A 19,286-nucleotide genomic window follows, 5' to 3' on the forward strand; every position below is an offset into this window, starting at 1 on the left:
TCATACTTTGTCATAGAACAGTGTTATCATTTTTAATAATATGAAATGTTGATTTTGTCAGCATTTTTGATGCTTTACAATTCCTATGAAATGTTCCCAATGAACATTATCAAAGGCATGCCCAGCGCATTGGATATTTATAATTTTCTTCAGCTCCGTCTGCAAATGTTCATGCTGGGTATCCATTCAGAGACAGCAACTTTCTAGCAGAATATAATTTTTGTCTAGATGATGATGCTCATCAGGCAGGCTTGCCGTATGTGATTTGTTCCTTAACGAAGCTCATTCTGCTTTGAACAGACTCTGCTATAGTAGGGCGAGGCTGCCTGATGACCATCTAGCCACGACGAATTGTCAATGACTTAATTGTTTGTGAATGAATTTATTTATTTCAGACCCAAACACATACATAACAGTAAAATTATATGTTGGCATTATAAGTATCTTTTCTGTGTCTTCATTATCCTCTTTGCCCAGTATTAATGGCTCATGCCTGACACCAGAAGGCTGAGATTGGGAGGAACACAGCTGGAGGCCAGCTGGGGCAGACTTCATCTCAATGGAAGACAGGTGAGTTCAGTGGTGGATGCCTGAAATCCTAGTCATGGGAGGAAGTGTGAAATACTCAGATAGCAGTCCAGGCATGTGCCACGGAAAAGGAGGAAAACTGTACAAATAACTAGCTCTACAGATATGTCTGGGAGCTGGGTTCAGTGTGGAGCACCTGCTCTTGCTAGCAAGTGAAGAGTGAGACTAACTCCTAGCAGGACCAGAAGAATAATTATACTGAGAAGGGAAAAAATTATCTCAAAAATGGTTTGGTCTTTTTAAACAAACGTTTCATTTCACAATTAGACATTTAGATAGTAGATTTTTTTAATGACATAAATACTGCATTTAAGTGAAATTTGGTCATAAAGCATATGTATATGGTTTTAATTTGCTGTATTACAAAGAGATAGCATAAGAATTGGAAGGTCAAAGTTCAGAAGTAATGGTGAGGAAACTGAAGGGATAATTCTGATATTACTTTTAAGTTTTCATTCTTTACAAGTTGAGAGAAAAGCATTGTGTGGTGGAAACATTGAAATAGCCATTATCTCTTTCACAAAGAGTTGACTCATCCCGTTACTTAAGAGAACGAATCGCTGTTAGCAAGTGTCCTGGCACGTTCAAGGGAGAACAAAGTAAAAGGTTTGAATTCTTACTGTGACTGAAGCCCTACATCCAGAAATTTCCATGAGAAAGATTGATTCCTCTGGGGGTTCCGAGTAATGATGTATATCACCTTGTGATGTTTCCTGCAGAGACCATGCTACTGTGAGTCCACCTAGTACTCTAGCACTAAATGTCTGCTTAGAGGTAGAACTTTCCCCTTGCACCAATAGTACTGTCTACAGAGATTCAGCTCTGAAATCGCACATGTGAACTAGTAAACAAAAGCATCACCTCTATCACATCAGATAATTTCACTTACAATGGATAATTTAAGTCCTTCCTGTGCAGCTTTCTCTCTTTTCTGATTATTTGTCTGTCTGTTTGTCTGTGTGTATGTGGGGGAGGAGGGATACTGAGGATTGAGTCCAGGGTCTCATACTTGTTACACAGAAAATACCATTGAACCATTTCCCCTAGCCTTTTATTCTTTAGTTGTTTTTCAAATGTTTTTGCAAAGCATTTTCTTGCATGCCCTTCCTAGGGTTGAACCCACATCCAGCTTCTTGGGGGACAGGGGGTGTGCAAAAGGGTTAAAAGTGTGAGCCACTACACCCAGCTGATACTAATTATTACAAGCAATAATCATGGAATAAATTTTATTTGCTAATTATTACAAGCAATAATCATGGAATAAATTTTATTTGCTTTGGTCTTTTTTGGGGGGTGGTGCTAGAGTTTGAACACGGGGCCCAGAGGTGCTTGGTGAGCTGTACTACTACTGAGTCCTACCCCGCTCCAGCATTCCTCTCCCTCTCTGTATGGCACTCCTTCCTGTCTCATTTCTTCTAATTACCGACTCAGCGCTGTGCCACGCAATCTCACGACGCTTGGCTCATCACGTGTGGTTTCCAAAGAGCGATTGTGAAAGAAAGGCTGTTTTTTAAATGAAAATAACTGAAGACTTGATCCGTTTTCCTACCGCCTTCTCATCACTGCTTGATATTTAAATCTCTGTCATTTTTCTTGTTGGTGGTCCTTTCAGTTGTAAAATTGTGAGCTCTGTCAGATGCATTTTTTTCAGTAGGTTTCAGTGATTTAAAACAAAAAAGAAGAAAATGGTTCACCATCTCACTCCACTCAACTCTGCACCAGAGTAAAATACATTGACTTGTAATCTTTCTCTTTTTATTCGCATTTTACCAAAAAAATATTTACAATGTATGAAAGTGAGCAGGGATTTCTAGGCACATCCCTCTTCTGTTAGTTAACCTGCTGTGTGTGGGGGGCGGGGGTAGGGAGCAGAGGCTGATGCCTGAGTAAAAGTGGGTTGCGTGAGTAGTGATTTACCTACACATTGCAAAATCATTCTGCAACAAAATCATTCTTACAACCATAGGGCCTAAGCGGGCTAATTATTGTATGCTGAATCCATTCTTCAAGGAATTAGAAATAAGGGCTCTGAAGTAGACAGCGGAACTCTCAAAATAGAGGCAAGAATATGGGACAGGAGCAAAATTAGACAAAATAGAGCATTCTGTACCATCGGCAGGGTGAGCTGAACGTGTCCCATCACCGATTTCAGCAATGATGAATTACAATGGATTTTTAGAATCAACTGTAAACAATGCTGATTTCTTTGCTTAATCGGTGTTTATAGTTTTTACTTCAAAGTGCATTTGAAAAATGAGTAAACCTTCTCCAGATAGATTCTTCTTCTTATTAAATTCCTGGGAGGAAATAATAGATCAGTATAACAAAAAAAGAAAGCAAATGGTCACAGAATTTCTAAACTAATGAGAAGAGGAATTTATATCAGGAGAAGACAGAGATTTGGTCAGGGAAGTTTATTTTTAGGCTGTTTAGAGATAGAATCTTATATTTGAAAAATGGAATTTAATTTGCATTTCTTTTATGGCGAGGGAGGTTGAACATTTCTTCATGTGTCTATTGGCCATCTTTCTTTCCTCTTCAGAGAAGTTTCTCTTTAAGTCTTTAGCCCACTTACTTATTGGGCAGTTGTTTCTTTGAGGATTTGTTGTTGGGGGATTTAATTTTTGGGTTCCAGGTATATTTTAGATATGAGACCCTTGTCTGTTGTATGGCTAGTGAAGATCTTCTCCCAATCCGTGGGCTTTCTATTGATCTTGCTAGCTATGTCCTTTGCCAGGCAGAAGCTCTGTAACTTCATGCAGTTCCATTTGTCCAACCTTTCTTTGATTTGTTGTATTTCTGGGTAGTCGTGCAGATGGCGATGGGAGGGAAGGGATGGAAGGGGAAAAACAAAGAAGAGGCAACAATGCTCAATAGGAAATGTACTCATTACCTTGCTCATGTAACTGTGACCCCTGTGGACGGTATTTTCACAATAAAAAACTTATTAAAGATGAAATTTAAATTGGAACAGATACTTTGTAGGATTTCTGGAACTGCAGAAGAAGGTTGTAAATGAAAATCATTGGTTTTCATAAGCCATGATTTATACAGAAAAATAAATTCATAGCTAGGTGCTGGTGGCTCGCTTCTCGCCTATAATCCTCGCTACTCAGGAGGCTGAGATCTGACAATCATGATTCAAAGCCAGCCCTGGCAGGAAAGGCTGTGACTCTTACCTTCATTTAACTACCAGAAAACCGGAAGTGGTGCTGTGGCTCAAGTGGTAGAGCACTAGGCTTGAGCTGAAGAACTCAGGGACAATGCCCAGACTGAGTTCAAACCCCACAATCAACAAAAGAAAGGAAAGAAAGGAAAGAAAGAAAGAAAGAAAGAAAGAAGGAAAGAAAGGAAAGAAAATAAATTCATATATATATGTGTATGTGTATAATTAATTATATATAATAAAGCATGTATTTAAAATATCGTATTTTATATGCCTTTAGTAAATTGTCTTGAAAAATCATTGGCTCAGTATTAATACCCACTCAAAAAAAGAAGTCAGACTCCTAAGTAAACAAAGCAATGCATTTAGTTTTTTACATTGAAAAAAAGTGCAGTGGTTAGCTAGGTTTTGGAGAATATTTTTATGCCTTTATTGTTTCTTACCATACTATATATTGAAATTAAATATAGGAGTCAAAGAAACACTTGATTTAAACTCTTGTTATGTAGTTTAGTTTAGTTTTATATTTAAGAAAAAATGTATAACAATCTAAAGATACCTTTTTACAGTCTATATTTGTTAAAGGGAAGTGAGCCTGGAACTATTAGAATATTTTTGTTTTCCCTTCAGCTAGCATCAGTCTTCGGTGTGAAGGCTCTCCTGGACAGACTGAGGGATGAGTGAGGTCATCCACACAGAACAAGGTTAGGTAAAGTGGCTGACAGCTCATGGCTCCCCTTAAGACAAACGAGAAGACAAGCTCACCTAGAAAAGCCTCCGTAGGAGAAGCGAGGAGTAGGAATGACAGAGGCTGCGTGCTCTCTGTAGCACATTAATGAAGTACAGGGGAGGCACAATGGGAGAATTTTCACATCACTAGAATTGTACGGCATACCCATTAATTCAGAAAGGAATACAGGGCAGGGGGAAATCACATTTTTCTTCCCTCCTTCTCCCATGAATGTTCATTGACATTATCCCCCATGGAAACCTAAGAAGGAGAAGAAATTTTAGTAAGTTCGTTTGATATCTTCTCTGATGACCTGTATTCATATTCCAGCTGATTCTCATTCAGGGAGAACAGGCTAAATAAATACAAAGCAGGTGAAAAAGAAGAAAATGTGTGTGTGTGTGTGTGTGTGTGTGTGTATGAGAGAGAGAGAGAGAGAGAGAGAGAGAGAGAGAGAGAGAGAGAGAGAGAGAGAGAGAGAGAGAGAGAGAGAGAGAGAGAGAGAAAGTTGTATGACCAATTGTCTCTTCTCCTGAACACACTGAAATGGGCAAAAGGTAAAGGAAGAAAAAAAGAACAAAAAGCCTTTATAAGCGTTAGGACTCCAAAGGCCAAAACACAATGAGAATGAGATGTAAGTATCTGTGAGAACTAACCAATTCTCTAGCATTTCTAGAGAAGAGAAGGAAGGCATATGAATTTAAATAAACATATATATATATAAATTATAGCATAATTATATATATATTCTTCTGTGTGTGTGTGTGTGTGTCAGTGTGTGTGTGTGTGTCTCTGTATATAGACATGGAGATGAATTAGAACCAGATTATTCACTTTTAGTTTTTACTAGTAAAATTGGGAGGAGATCATAAAAGATATTTTGAACAACAGATTGACATAAAGGGGTTGAAATTCTCATAAGAAAGTGACTGAGGAGGGGGGCTTGCTAAAGACAAGCCGCTTTGAAGCTTCTTGAAAAGCTTCAAGATGCAGATTAAAAGGGAGGAAAAGTTCAAAAGCCATGAAGGAAAACCTGGAATTCTAAGAGCCCAGAGGAGGGGGTTCGGGGAAGACCCTGGTAGCTCTGTTGCACTTCGACTTCAAATTCGCATTGGACGTAAACAGGATGATTAAATCCTGCAATTATGTTTATAGTAGATGCTGAATTCGTCAAAATTAGAACAAAAATGCAATGAGTACTTTGGATACTTAAATGACCCACAATTGTTAAACTTAATTGTTAAATTGAGATTACTTTTGTAGTAATCTGAATTAATTCTGGGCCAGAGGAGCTTACGATATACAATATAGTTGAATGCTGTTGTCATTAAAACAGGGTTCAATGAGCTCTACTTTATTAGTTGAGACCCAGCCTACAGCACTGCCTACATTTCTATGCAGGTTTATTAAAGACTTTTTAAAAAATAAAGTATTCCAGTATAAATTTAGGCTAATAAATTTGAGGTAGACAAGCCTAATTGAGTTTCATCATGACAATAATTATGTTTATTTAGCTCATATGATTCAAAGCTGCCTTAAGAATTGATATGCTTTAAATTTACAGACTTGTGTCTTAAAGTTTTCCTCTGAATATCTATCAGGAAAGCTATGATATCTTTTAAATTAGGTATCATATACAAATGCAAGATAAATGTAATTGCATAATGCTTCTTAATTACTTGTTTAATAACTGTCAGTCCTCAGAAGATTGCAGAAATTAAGTATGCAAAAATATATTAACTAATCTATCCCAAACCATTGACAGGGCATGAATATTCTCAGCTAAGAAAAATAGGGTTTTATTAAATAGCTTTCTACCCCACATCTAAATTACTTTGCCTTCTCCTACCAACATTTTTAATGGAATGAACTAATTTCAATATTTTTATTCAGTGGAAGCTATTCAGAAATCAAAGGCTACAAAATATATTATACTTATAAGTATCATGTCAAATAATAGAAAATCTTAATAGAAGGTTAAATTTTGCCTAGTATTAAATGTTTAAACAGCAACTTTTAGGAGACACATGATTCAAATAGGGATAAAATAAATTTCATGTAATATCCAGGGCAATGCAGTTTAAGATATCCAAGTGGTAAATTGAGAGTTACAAGTGATATAGTTGTGTGTAGTGAAGTTAGTTGATGGAATGGCATAAGAGGGAAGAAAGTTCGCAAGGAGGCCATGGCTTAGTGACATCCCTCTTCTTTCTCTCAAAGAAAACACTCTTGCAAATGTGAGCCCCTGAGGTCAAGCCTCTGTCCCTGAAAAGGATATGTTGCAAATTGAGAGCGATGGGAAGAAAAGAAGGTGCATAAGATGGTTGCACGCTGAGTTTCCATGAAGGAAGTGTTGAACTTCTCCCTCCCTTTTTAATTTGGATCTTGATGCTTTTCAGGTGTAGACCTGAAAACCAAGGGTTTGTGAGGCAAAGACTTCACCACTCAAGCCAACCTCCAGCTCCATTTGCTTTATTATGTTCATGATAGAATCTCATGACTGAGTCATGGTCCTATTCCTTCCACCTATGTAGCCAGGATTGCAGTGGGAGTCAGTGTCGCTGATTAGAAAATGTTCTGTGAATTTTACACAATTGATGCTAAACATGATCATGAGTTAAGTAGGGGAGTTGCTGAGCTGAGCACTTGATGCTTCATAATTTAAATTATTAGTAATAAATATAACACTAGCAGCAAGTTTTCTGCTCTGAAGCAGGTATTCTTTTCTTTGTTCTTAAAAGACTAGATTTTTTTGTAAATGCTTCTAATATAATGCACAAAACAGGAACATGGTTTTGTAAGTTGCCTAGTTTTTATTTCAGCCTAGTTTGTTAAGAGATTTATCAAGACATAGAACATATTCAGAGATGCTTGTGCCATTCAATGAAGTCCATAGACAAGAATCCTTTGACATTTTATCATAAGAGGTATATAATTCCTATATTCCTTTCAGAAATATAATGGTAATAGTTAAAGTTGTATTTCTAAAACCAGTAAAACAAATCAGATGGATGCTGAAATGTGCAATTTTGAAGATTTTTTTTTAATTTTGGAAGTGTATAAACCTTGCCATCTAACCATTGCTGTTCAAAAATTGTTTCTCAGAAAAAGTTAAATTGGAAGAAGTTGTTGATTTTGCTTTTGAAATCTCAAGCTGATGAAGATAACACTTTGACAATCGATTCTCTTAACAGAAATACATTTCAGCAATAAAAATCACATAAGACATGCAACTGTATTTTACAAGTAGTATAAATAAGTAGTGCTCAGAGAGAGCTGTATATCAAAATGTAGGACATTTGTAAATTAGACTTTAAGATGACATTTTATGCATACACCTTTTTTTGGGAAAAATGTCAAAACTATCAGTTCAATAAATCATTACAGGAGAAAAGAGACTCATCTACATTAAGATTTTCATAATAGTCACAGAATATCTAATTAAGAAAAATAAGGTCAAAAGCTGAATAATAATGTATAGTTGGGGGTTTTGTTTTTGTTTTTTTTTTTACACTTTTAAGTTTGAATGAGGAGCATTTAGTTTGGACAAGCGTTTTAATGCTACTGTGCATTAAAATGGGAATATTCACTTTGATCATTTGGTTTTTTCCACCAGTAGCAATGAGAGTATCATACAAAACATTTTAAAGAGTCATTGAAATTGTTTGCAAACAAGTGTTGGAGAAGGGATCCGGCTGCTGCCAGCGCTGTCTGCAGGGACAAATAATTACCCGATCCATAATCACAATTCTGTTTTGGAAACTTCTCCGTTTAGTCAAGTTTCTTCTATTTCTACATGTATTTTGTTTGTCAGAGGACAATGTGAATAATGCAAATCAAATTAGTGAATCCAGGCAGCATACATCCATAAAAAAACAAAAGAAAACAAAACAAACCACTAAACCCTGGCTAGAGGATTTTAACATATAGTTGAAGAACTCTCAGCTCCCCTAGAAGAGCTTGGGAAGAAATGCCAGATACCTGTCAGAGTGTACATCAGAATAGCAAATATTTGAAATTTAACAAATAATAATGGGAAAAATAGCATGACTTTTCCTAGCATGATAGAACATTTTCTCATAAAAATTATTTTCTCTCTCTCCTCTAATTGAGGTATCTAAAGTGTCCTAATTCAGTAACCCCATCGCTGGTTCTATTCCATTTTCTCCTTAAGTTCTGTTCCTTTTCCCTGGATCAGAATAGAGAGGGAAGGGAACTCGTGTCAGCCCTACGGTGCTGCACCGGGAACTGGAGGAGCCCTGGGCTCCTGATGAGGTTCCTGGCCCTCTAGCAGGGGCTGCATCAGACCATCCTGGGTGACTGAGGGGTGGACCAGGTGACTCCGGGATGGAAGGGGACAGGTGCAAAAGCTCAGACCCCACGGGCTCACATTTGTTGGAAACTTCTTAGCTGGGGGTGCAATAGTCCAGGCCAGTGGAATCAAAACACAGGCAGCGTGTCGTGGGCCACGTCCTAAGAACAAAGTCCAGTATGAATTCTCCAGTGATGCTGTCTAATACATAAAATAAGAAACTAGGATAACCAGGCCCAGAAAAGGTTCCTAGTTAAAAGATTTTAGGGAATTATCCCTTATATTGACAATTTCACACACACCCCAAAAAGTACTTGTTATAATCAAAGGATCTATGAGAACAATCTATTTCATACCTCTAGTTTAATAATAAAAGAAGAAATAATGAGTAAGATTTAAAAGAAATCAAATGGGAAAAAATTAGGTTATTCAAAGTGGAATAGATAGGTGAATTGTTTTTCTTCATAAATCTGAAAATGTTTATAATAAATTATTTTTCATGCTTCTGGGAGGTTCTAGAATTTAGGGTCTTTCTAGATTGTACAGGAATGGGGTATATAGTTACATGCCAATGTATGCTATTTTCTTTTCCCTAATTAGTACCATAGCTTAGAATTCAAGCTGGGGTTTTTTTTTGTCCTATGATACTATGAAATATTTTGCCTTAGGAACTGCTGAAAGGATCCTATTTTTCTCTATCTAATTTTGAGCTTTATCATCAACAGATTTTAAGGGGTGGTTTCCTTAGTAAAAGATGGTTGTATATTACATGTTGTAAAATCACAGTTCAAAATTACCTGAGTAAATTTATTTTCTTTAACAAGTGCCTTATAAATATTCATTTAAAAGTCATGTTTATAAATTGAAATGGTCCTTTGTAAATGTCCAATTACAATCATTTGACAAGTATAAATAGACGTCATGGCAAACAATGCCCTGATTTATGCAGATCCCATTAGATATGACTGGGAACTATAATTATCCTAGTGGACTATAATTTTGCCTGCCCAGTCATTCATAGACTTTAATACACTGAACTGAGACTGAATTTTCTAAGCTGCTTCTTACAGTGGCAATGAAGAATGTGTTCCCGCCCTTGCTCATTCTGTGTTTGCTTGAATAAGTAATCTCAGCTAGAACCTCATTCATGCCATTTTGCTCAACTCGACAGGGCTTCTGTGAAATAAGAGGAATATTAATAGCAAGTCCTTTTACTCAGTCTAAAATATTCTTGTTGGCAATCTTTGTCGATACTTATAACTCTTCTTTTAAAAAGTGTTTGGTAACTAGCAGTAAAACTCATTTGTAGTTTGAATTATAATTATTAACAACTTATGGGCAAGAACTTGTGGTAAAAATATGGAAGACAAATCTGAACAAAAATGTTCAATTTTCTATTTTTACATTCATGATCTATCCTTGCTCTTGACCTGATAGGTAAAATCAGATTTTTACAATTTCATATTCTTTTTTAGCAATAAGTAATATGAATGTAATGCCCTGCTTTATCATAGGAAGTCTAGAAAATCCCTTTAGGGAAGTATTTTCATGTTAACAAACCACCTGTCTCTTCAGCTAGCTATCTCTCTTGGTGCCATTTTCAGAAATATGAAGATGGAACATGATGCTTATGTACAGCTTTTATTTATTACAAATGGTTATCAAATATAGCCATAGTTCTCTATTTTGTCATGTTGTTCTTTGGGAAATGTGTTGTCATTAAAGGATGCTTCCATTTCCTTTCAACCCAACAGTCAAATTCTACTAAGAACCTTCTTTTCTCACTAAACTTTCGTTATGTTGTTCACATTCATTTTGTTAGGTAAAGCAAAGCATAAAACTATAGGATGGAATTAAACAATTTTCAATTAAACACTTGTTCACAAGAAAAATAGTATTTCTGGACACAGCTATTTATTAAAGCTGTTGCTTTAATTAAGGACCTAGAAATCTCTACCAGCACTTGGCCCTGAACTGATTTCTACGAGGCATAAACTCAAATGTCTGGTACTATCATCACAGCTCAGAACACTACTTAAAGAGAACACTATCTCAGTGGCAGGGCTGTGTTGTGCACAGCTCCTGTGCCCCAGGGTGGGAGAATTCTAGAAATTTAGAGGCTCACAGTGGAACAGTCATTTTACTCAATGCAGGGTTCACATTTGTGCCCATCCTGGGTAAAGTTTTCATTGAACCATATAGTCATACTGTGTTTACATGAGCTGAAGACCAGCACTAGACAAATCATGGAAATTCAACAAGAGAGCACTGTCCAGTGTTGTTAATGTTGGTGTTCATGATAACCTTTCATTCGGTCAGGAGCTGATGGTCATCTGCACATGTATACGGGGTAGGGATCAATGAAGCTGCTGGGTCGCTGACTCTGGTACAAGACAGAATCCAGGGCAAAACACTCCCTTGGAGATTTTCCTCCCACAATTTGAATATTTCTTTTCCTAATGGCTTCCAATGTCTTCTTCCTGCCTTCTTAGTTCACTGCTGGAAGTACACCCCGCACGGGACCCAGGCAGCTGCTGGTGGAGTTCTTCTACATATCCAGTTTCTAAATTGTGCTTCTTCCTTGTCCCTGTGGGCTGTGATGTTCCCCCACACAGTGTGGTTGCTTCTCATCGCTAAAGACTGTGCTTTGGCTGTTCTTAGAGCTATTCTTACTGTTGGTGTTGGTATGAAATGCTTCTTTGGGGTCATTTTATTAATGCCCTTGTAAGGAAATAGGGCTTTGTTTTTGATTACTTAACTTTTAATTTTGTTTACTTGGAGTTAAGATGGAGGAGGGAAATGCCGGCTCATCTGCTTTGTGTTTCTACAGCAATCGCGACATCATCACACTTGCAGAGCCTTGGCTTGGGATGGTCTAGACTATGCTTGGTGTTGAACTGACATCATGACCAGCGTCACACCAGGAGCCAGGCATTTCACAGCCACTCCACATCTACATACATGTACTGCTTAGCAGGTTACAGCTTTCCCGTATGCTTCTTTTACTAAAGTTCCTAATTCCGCACTGCAATGATATTAAATATTAGCTATATTACTGAGGCGGTGACAAAAACGCCTCTTAAAAATGAAGACAAAAGCCAGGGCACATTCCACTTTCTCCCTTTCTCCCAAGACCACCTCAAGATGGGCTAAACAAAGGAATCCAGTGCTCTTCCCAGGGCAGCACAACAGACCTTCTCTACCAGGAGGAAACCCTGCCTTCCAAAGCAGAAGGAAGGTCTCTTCCTCAGTAGGCTGGTTAATTGTAGGTAAGTTCATTTTGATTGATTTTTTTTTTGAACACTGATAGGAAGAAAGTAACTTTTCATTGCAGAAACAAAGACAGCAGGATCAGCCATCCTTTAGTGAATGAACAATGCCATTTCTAAAAGGAAGAAAATTACAAAGGTTTGTTTCCTGCTGTTAATTTTGCTAGGGTACTGAATTAGTACTGACTGCTGGGAGCTGCAGGAGACCTTTAAGACACACTAGGAGGAAGTTGCCTTCCTGATGAGTGGCATTAATCATCAAAAGCTCCCGTTAGTGAGTGCCAGCCCTGAGCCGAGAGGGATCGCCCCTGCCGCCATCCCACCTGGCAATGGAGCTTGGAAGGGAACCGTAAGTAACAGCTAAAGTGACCCACATAATTGATTAATTTTTGACTTGAATCACTGCGAGGTTAGAAACAAAGTGGTTACATGAAAGGAAATTCAACAACAAAATTAGTGTCTCTCTCTCTCTCTGGCTCCTTGGGGAAGGGCTGGGTCTGATCTGTGTGCTTGCTGACATTGCCCTGACACCAGCCAAGCAGGTGTGGGGTCCCCTGAGTCAGGCTGTGAGAAGCTCCAACCTCTGTGAAGGCATCTCTTCCCACTTTGGCCTAGCTCCTGCTGTTTGCCGGGTCTTCAGAGTCACTTGAATACCCTGCGTTGTGGCCTCTGCTTTCCCATTCTGAGCGCATCCTCTGTGCCCCGGGCCCTTCTTCACTTTCCACTTCCCCTAGGATCCTGATGAGCTCATCAGGAAACTGAAGGATCAGGGCACAGGCCCAAACCCCAAGGGCTCCCCGTACCAGGCCACTTCCCTCCCTCCACCTTACCTGTAGACCAGGAGTGGTAAGGAGATTCACTGGGGAACCCAGAATATACCTGGGGAGAAAGAAAAGTGAGGTGGCTGAGGATTGGGTCAAGGCAGGGAGGCATGGATTGCGACCCCTCTTATCCCTGGCTGTGCTGAGGGAGAGGCTTGGGAGCGGTTGTCAGAGCCCACATCCCTGTTGGGGAGGACAAGGCAGCCAGGGCTGCTTGCGGAGCGGCCAGACCCCAGGAGGACGCTGGTGCGCTGGCCTGGGAGCAGTTCCCTCCGTGCTCCTGGTGATCAGGTTGTGAAGTCTGTCCATTCTGGAGTCCAAGGAAACTGCGAGGTCACTGACAGACCATGGCTCAAAGCAGACAGATAGAAATTGTAGGACAGGATCTGGGCTGCTCTCCTGTTTACACTGAATTCGTGGGTCTGAGGGGAGAGAGCAGCCCTCCGATTCAGGCCAGCCCTGTCACCCTCAACCCAGCCAGGGGCCACAGCCCAGGAGAAGGACTAGGGCCTGCCTTACTCAGACCAGACCTCTCGTGAGACACCGTCCGGTGGCTGATCTTACCTGTTTCAAACAAACCAATCACTGGCTGACAAATGGCCTAAAGGGATTAATAAGACAGGGAGAGACCAAACAAAACAGCCAGTCCCTGACCACATGGTCACAACCAGGTTCCAGAATCTCTTCTGAGTGGCCTTCGCTTCCTCTTTCTTAAATAAACTCTTTGTTACATTACTGGAACTGTGCTCATGGCCCCTGGCTTTATTTCTATGCTGTTGGTGAGCAAGAACAAACTCATGCTTGTGTGTAAAGAGTTCTTACTTTTCAGGAAAAGCAGTGGTTCTAAAAAAAAAAAAGTGGTTCTAAGTGCTTTTTATAATTTTCATTTGACTAACTATGAGCAACTTTCCAAACAATATCATATTCTGAGATATTTGAGATATCTCAGAATTTTAACATAACATTTTGAGCACAGGTCAACAGCCAATATGATTGTAATAGAATTTTCACCTAAGTCACAACTCCAAAGTACAGGCCAAGAAATCTCAAGTTTTCTTGTGGTAGGAAGAGTACACTCATCAAAAGATCTGTCAGGAGCTGAGCACGGAAAGAACTCTGCCTTAAAATGCTCTGAAACACTTACAAATTGAATTTCTTTTTTTCTTGCTTGCTTTCTTTGTATTATCTATCTGGTTAGGATCACCAAAAAGTTAGCTCCAGAATGCTAATTTTTTATTTGAGGAAATCAAGGTCATTATGCTGTGAAAAATCTTACAGAAATCTTAAAGCTAATTATCAGCAGAAGGAACCAAAGCAGGGTTAATTCTATCAACATGTACGTTGATATTTTGTACTTGGAGATGTCACTTTCTGGTGGCCACCAAGGAGGCAGTTTTTAAAATTTCACCTCTATGGAAAAAAATCACAGGTTGCCCCTGAAATGAAGAGGAAATTTTTAAGTGAATATGTAATATCAGGAAGAAGAATAATTGTGAAAGAGAGCTCACGTTGCATGTATAGTGTAAGAGCATCTCCTATCTCTATTCCCACAGACCACTGAGTGCTGCAAGGCCTGGTTTTCATTTGCAAGGTGGAAGTGTGCATAGGAAGATGGTTGAAATTTCAGTGATCTTGTGCAAGACACCCTGCAGGCGAATGGCTCCTTTGTTCATGCATAATCCAACTAGAGAACTGTTACATAACCACTTACAATGTTTTCATTGCTTTAAGCCAGAATTAGTGTATAAACATATACTTACTGTGTTGGGTGGTATACATGTATACACAAATGCACTAGCTGAAATGTGGTAGTCAAGGGATATCTCAATAGTATAAAACCTTAGAAAGGCAAAATCAAAGTTCAAAAAATAAACACCAGGAAGCAGGTATTCACAAGCGGTACAGTGGGGTCAAGACGTGAGAGGTAGATGATTGAAGAGGAGAGCCAGGAATAATGAAGTCAAGATTCTAATGTTTTCCAACAAAATTAGGAAGAGTAAGGTAAATGGTAGGGAAGGGAGGGAGGGGTGAAAGGTGTGACAATAATCAAGCTGTATTATATTCATAAGCCTGGTTACATGGGAATACCCCTGTACAACTACTTCAAGATAAAAAATTAAAGACACAAGAAATATTTTGTCTGTTTGAAGAGCTGAGATTAAATCTCAGTGCTTGCTCATGCTGGCAAAATACACTCTACTACTGAGTTCCATTTTTACTTAGTTTAATTATTTTTAAGCATACACAGTCTTCCTTCATCCAACTTAAAATATGGGATTCTTGCCTCCATTCTGTTATTTCCCTTGGGCCTGGGAAAGGCATGGAGGAGGAAGTCTGAGAAAATCTAAAGTCAATCACAGTATTTTGCAGAACTTCTCATTTTTTTTCAGAACTTTAAGACTTCCCTAGAATATTGTATAACTTCCTTTCACAGAATTTTCTTACATTTCATCAAAATAGGAATTTTATTACATTAAAATTTGATGAATGCAGTTCATATTTGTCTGCATGAAACACCAACTATGGTTACACAATGTACATGGGAGTCTCATAATCCGCATGACGTAATCCTGTTCTGATTTTTTTTATTAAACTAAATATTTGAAAACAAACTGAAATATGTTAATATATATAGTGAAAAGTTCATCTTTAGGGAAAACTTTTAAGGAACCATGTCAGAATGTTGAAAGAATTTTAGTTCTCAGATCATACTAAACTGCTGTTACTACTTTCCTTTCCTGTTCGGTAAGTACTAAGATTTATTTTGCTGTTGTTGTTTATTTAAGAATCCTTTGATAAACAGCTATTCCTCCTCTCCAGATGACCTCAGTGTCAGAATTTTATGTTTCTGGGTTCGACTCATGGGGGACACAATGGCTGAGAAAGAGAATTATGGGTTCTCTAGTGCCAAGTGATTCAACAGAATTTCCCAAACATCTGCATTTTGACAACATCCAATTTATGTTGAACTGTTATTTGGCAAAGATGTAAAGATATGGAAAACATGGAGGTATGATTACCAAAATAGACAGAAACCCTGTGTCATTATATGGCTCTCCTGTTAATTTTGATAGCTATATGTTAAGTACTTGAGTACTGTGCTTGACTCATAGCTGGTGGCTTTGGTCCCGGGAGAATTGTCTCATTTGAAAGCTATCATTAGTTTCAGCATTGACTAATGTGTGTACAATATTATTCAACTGGTATCTTTTTTTTTTTTTTTTTTTTGTGGGTTGTGGGGCTTGAACTCTGGGCCTGGGTGCTGTCCCTCAGCTCTTCAGCTCAAAGCGAGCGCTCTACCACTTGAGCTACAGCGCCACTTCCAGTTTTCTGGTGGTTTATTGGAGATAGGAGTCTCACGGTCTCTCCTGCCCGGGCTGGCTTTGAACAGCGATCCTCAGATCTCAGCCTCCTGAGTAGCTAGGATTACAGGCGTGAGCCACCAGCGCCCGGCTTCAACTGGTATCTTTTTAAAGAAACTTGTTTTACGCAATTTTAATTAAAAATGTGTTTTGTAAATATGCAACTGATTTCTACTGAATAAGCCAGAGTAACTAATTGGGGCTTATCTTAAGCAGTGGCAAAAGGTCTAGATTTAATGTTGAAATATTTTAACTGTTAAAGTGTACCAACCACATATATTTCTTTTATAGGAGAAACGGATCACAAATATCTGGTATTATTATAAAAAGCACTGTAATTTTTTTAAACTATAGAAAGGAAAATTAGAAAGCATCCATAATCATCTCTGTTGGATTGAACCATTTCTCCTCTCTGACCATGAGGATGCAGGAAGTATGACCCTGCTGAACGCTCCTCCAGAACCCATCTTGATCATAAACACACCGCAGCTTCATGGAGAATCTGAATGGGATTTTAATAGGCTTCCCAGAGTTTTCTTGGAACACACACAAGAGCTGAAGGTAACATTCTCACAGCCAGGAGTCATGTTGTAAAACTATGATGTTCTCTGCCTACTCTTATCTACAGCACCACACCCTGGAGCCACCAGGATCAGGACACAGCCGTGGAAAGCAATGCTGTTCCTGTCACCTTGATACCCTAGGTCCTCGGCAGAATACCCCAGCTCCCTGAAACCTTCCTTCTGTTGAACCTATGCATATCTCACAAACATGACATCAGATTGAGCAGGAAATCACAAGATGTGTCAAAGGACAGACTATCAGAGAGAAAAGCAGAGAGATCATGGAAGTAAGATTATCAAGGAAACGAAGATGCTCGTGGCAAAGGAAAAGATTAAGAATGACCAGGAAAAACATCAAGAGCCATGGGAGGTTGGATGTTAAGTGGAAATACAAACAAAATGGGGGACATGTAGATACATGCCTATACATATTGTTTTTGAACAAAGAAAACAGTCAAATGTGACCTGAAGACGTTACAATTTTCTCACAAGTCCCAATGTATGAAGAAGGATTCCAAATGGCGAGATTCCTGGGACCACCTTCTGTGGGCCTTGTTAACAATTGCTGACATTAGGTCCCAGGGTTTAGGAAAAGGAAACAGAAGCCAACACATAGCCCAGTAGCATATGGAGTCCCATGAAAAGGAACTTCCGAGGAAGACAGAAGGTGGACGGATGGAACCAAAGGAGAAAGGAGTAAAGAACACGCAAGTAGCCAGGCCTGGAGAGGGAAAGTTAATGGAGTACATGGTAAGGACACCGCTGGGGGACTTTGGAGAAAACTTCAGTGCACCGGATAACTGGTGAGAGGTGTGATTTGTTGGCTTGTTGTATATTTATAGTAGCACATGTACAGTGGTTTCATGGAGAAGTTTCCGTCACACAGATAGTATGGTCCATGTCACATGCAATGCATGTCACATGCAATAGTGACAGATGGTTGAGAGCCCTCAGGGTCAATATTTTTAAACTATAAAGAATCTAATACAGACCCCCATTCTCTTGTTGCTCTGGTATATGGGATGTACCTGGAAATCTTAGGAAAGTCTTTTTACATTGAAAATAGGCACAATTTTACTACTGTCTTTTGAAGTCATACAAAATGGTTAATTTTTTTTTAAGTTTTCAAGAGTTCATCAGATTCTAGGAAAATGAAGAATGTAAGATGTTAGTGTGGACACAGAATGACTGTAAACATTCTGTACATTTTGCGGCGCTTCAGGATTTTCCTTTGCTACCTATTCTCAGAAGGAGAATTATTGATTCAAGTATATAAAAATGTGAACATATTTGATAGTATAAAGTTCCTCTCATTACAGCATGAGTTTAAGTGGCCGCTTCATGAAACAGGTCTTCTAAAACTTTCTTCGGTCTTAGCTAATACACTTCTTGTTAGCTTGACCAGTGACGCATGCCTGCCTGTATCCTGAGCTACTCAACAAAGAGTCAGCTTCACACCGGCCCTGCCCAGCACAGTGCCCGCAGCCATGCCTACTGGAATGGACAGAGTCCCAAGAAATGTGTCCTGCAGAAGCTGAAAAGAGAATCCTGGGATTTGCACTAGTAAGTTAACGAATATGAAAATAAAGTCTGTTTGTCAGCTGGATATGGGGCCGTAGAGCTTAACAAAATGAACAAATAGACATGGTGGTTGTATAAGAAGCAGGAGCCAGAAGGAAGACGTCTCCTCCCTCAGATTTGCACCTTGGTTTACGTCCTGGGGGATGGTGGAGGTAAGGGAGGGGCACTGAGTTGGGGTGGAAGAGAAAGGACTGGAGGTGAAGGAAAAGGAACATAAGATAGATTGTGTGCATCACATTTGTGTTACTGTAACCAATCATGGAGACAATCGGCGCATACAGGAAGTTGTTTTGTTTGCTTGCTTGCTTGCTTGCTCTCAGTTAGAGGTTTCCAGACCCTCCAGTATTCTGTCACCTCCAGGCCTTTTGGCAATCATTTATTTTTCATGCTTTCTCCTTGGTCAGCTTCTAACCGCGATCTTCCCACCTGTTCCCCCTATATTTCAAACAACAGCTGTGGAATTGGGACAGAGGGGTCATCTTGAAGATATGGTAGCAACCATCTTCTCTTTTTTTCCTCTCAACTTCTCTCAATCTCATTTTAGACCTTATTGAGTCTCTTAGGACAATGATTAGAAAAAACATCTAAAATAAAATGAAGTAATGGCACATTTATCTGGTCTTCTGTGTATTTCTTTCAGTGCAAGAATTCTAAAAAAAAAGTAAAATAAATAACACCAACTTAAAAAATTATCTCATTTGCTTTAATTTCATGCACGGTGGCTCTGCACTTGCTCTATGTAATCTCGTGTCTCTCCTTTTGTGCTTTGATGTTGCCAAAATTATGCATTTTATGCTCAGTAACTTATGAGGATGACAGGCGAGGGGTCATTTTGAAGAGATAATTCCCTTGTACAAAACTACGAAAATTACAATAGAAGGGTGATTTTTAATT

Source organism: Dipodomys merriami, unplaced genomic scaffold (genome assembly GCF_024711535.1).
Source record: "Dipodomys merriami isolate MVZ:Mamm:240054 unplaced genomic scaffold, mDipMer1.0.p SCAF_15, whole genome shotgun sequence".
Lineage (NCBI taxonomy): Eukaryota > Metazoa > Chordata > Mammalia > Rodentia > Heteromyidae > Dipodomys > Dipodomys merriami.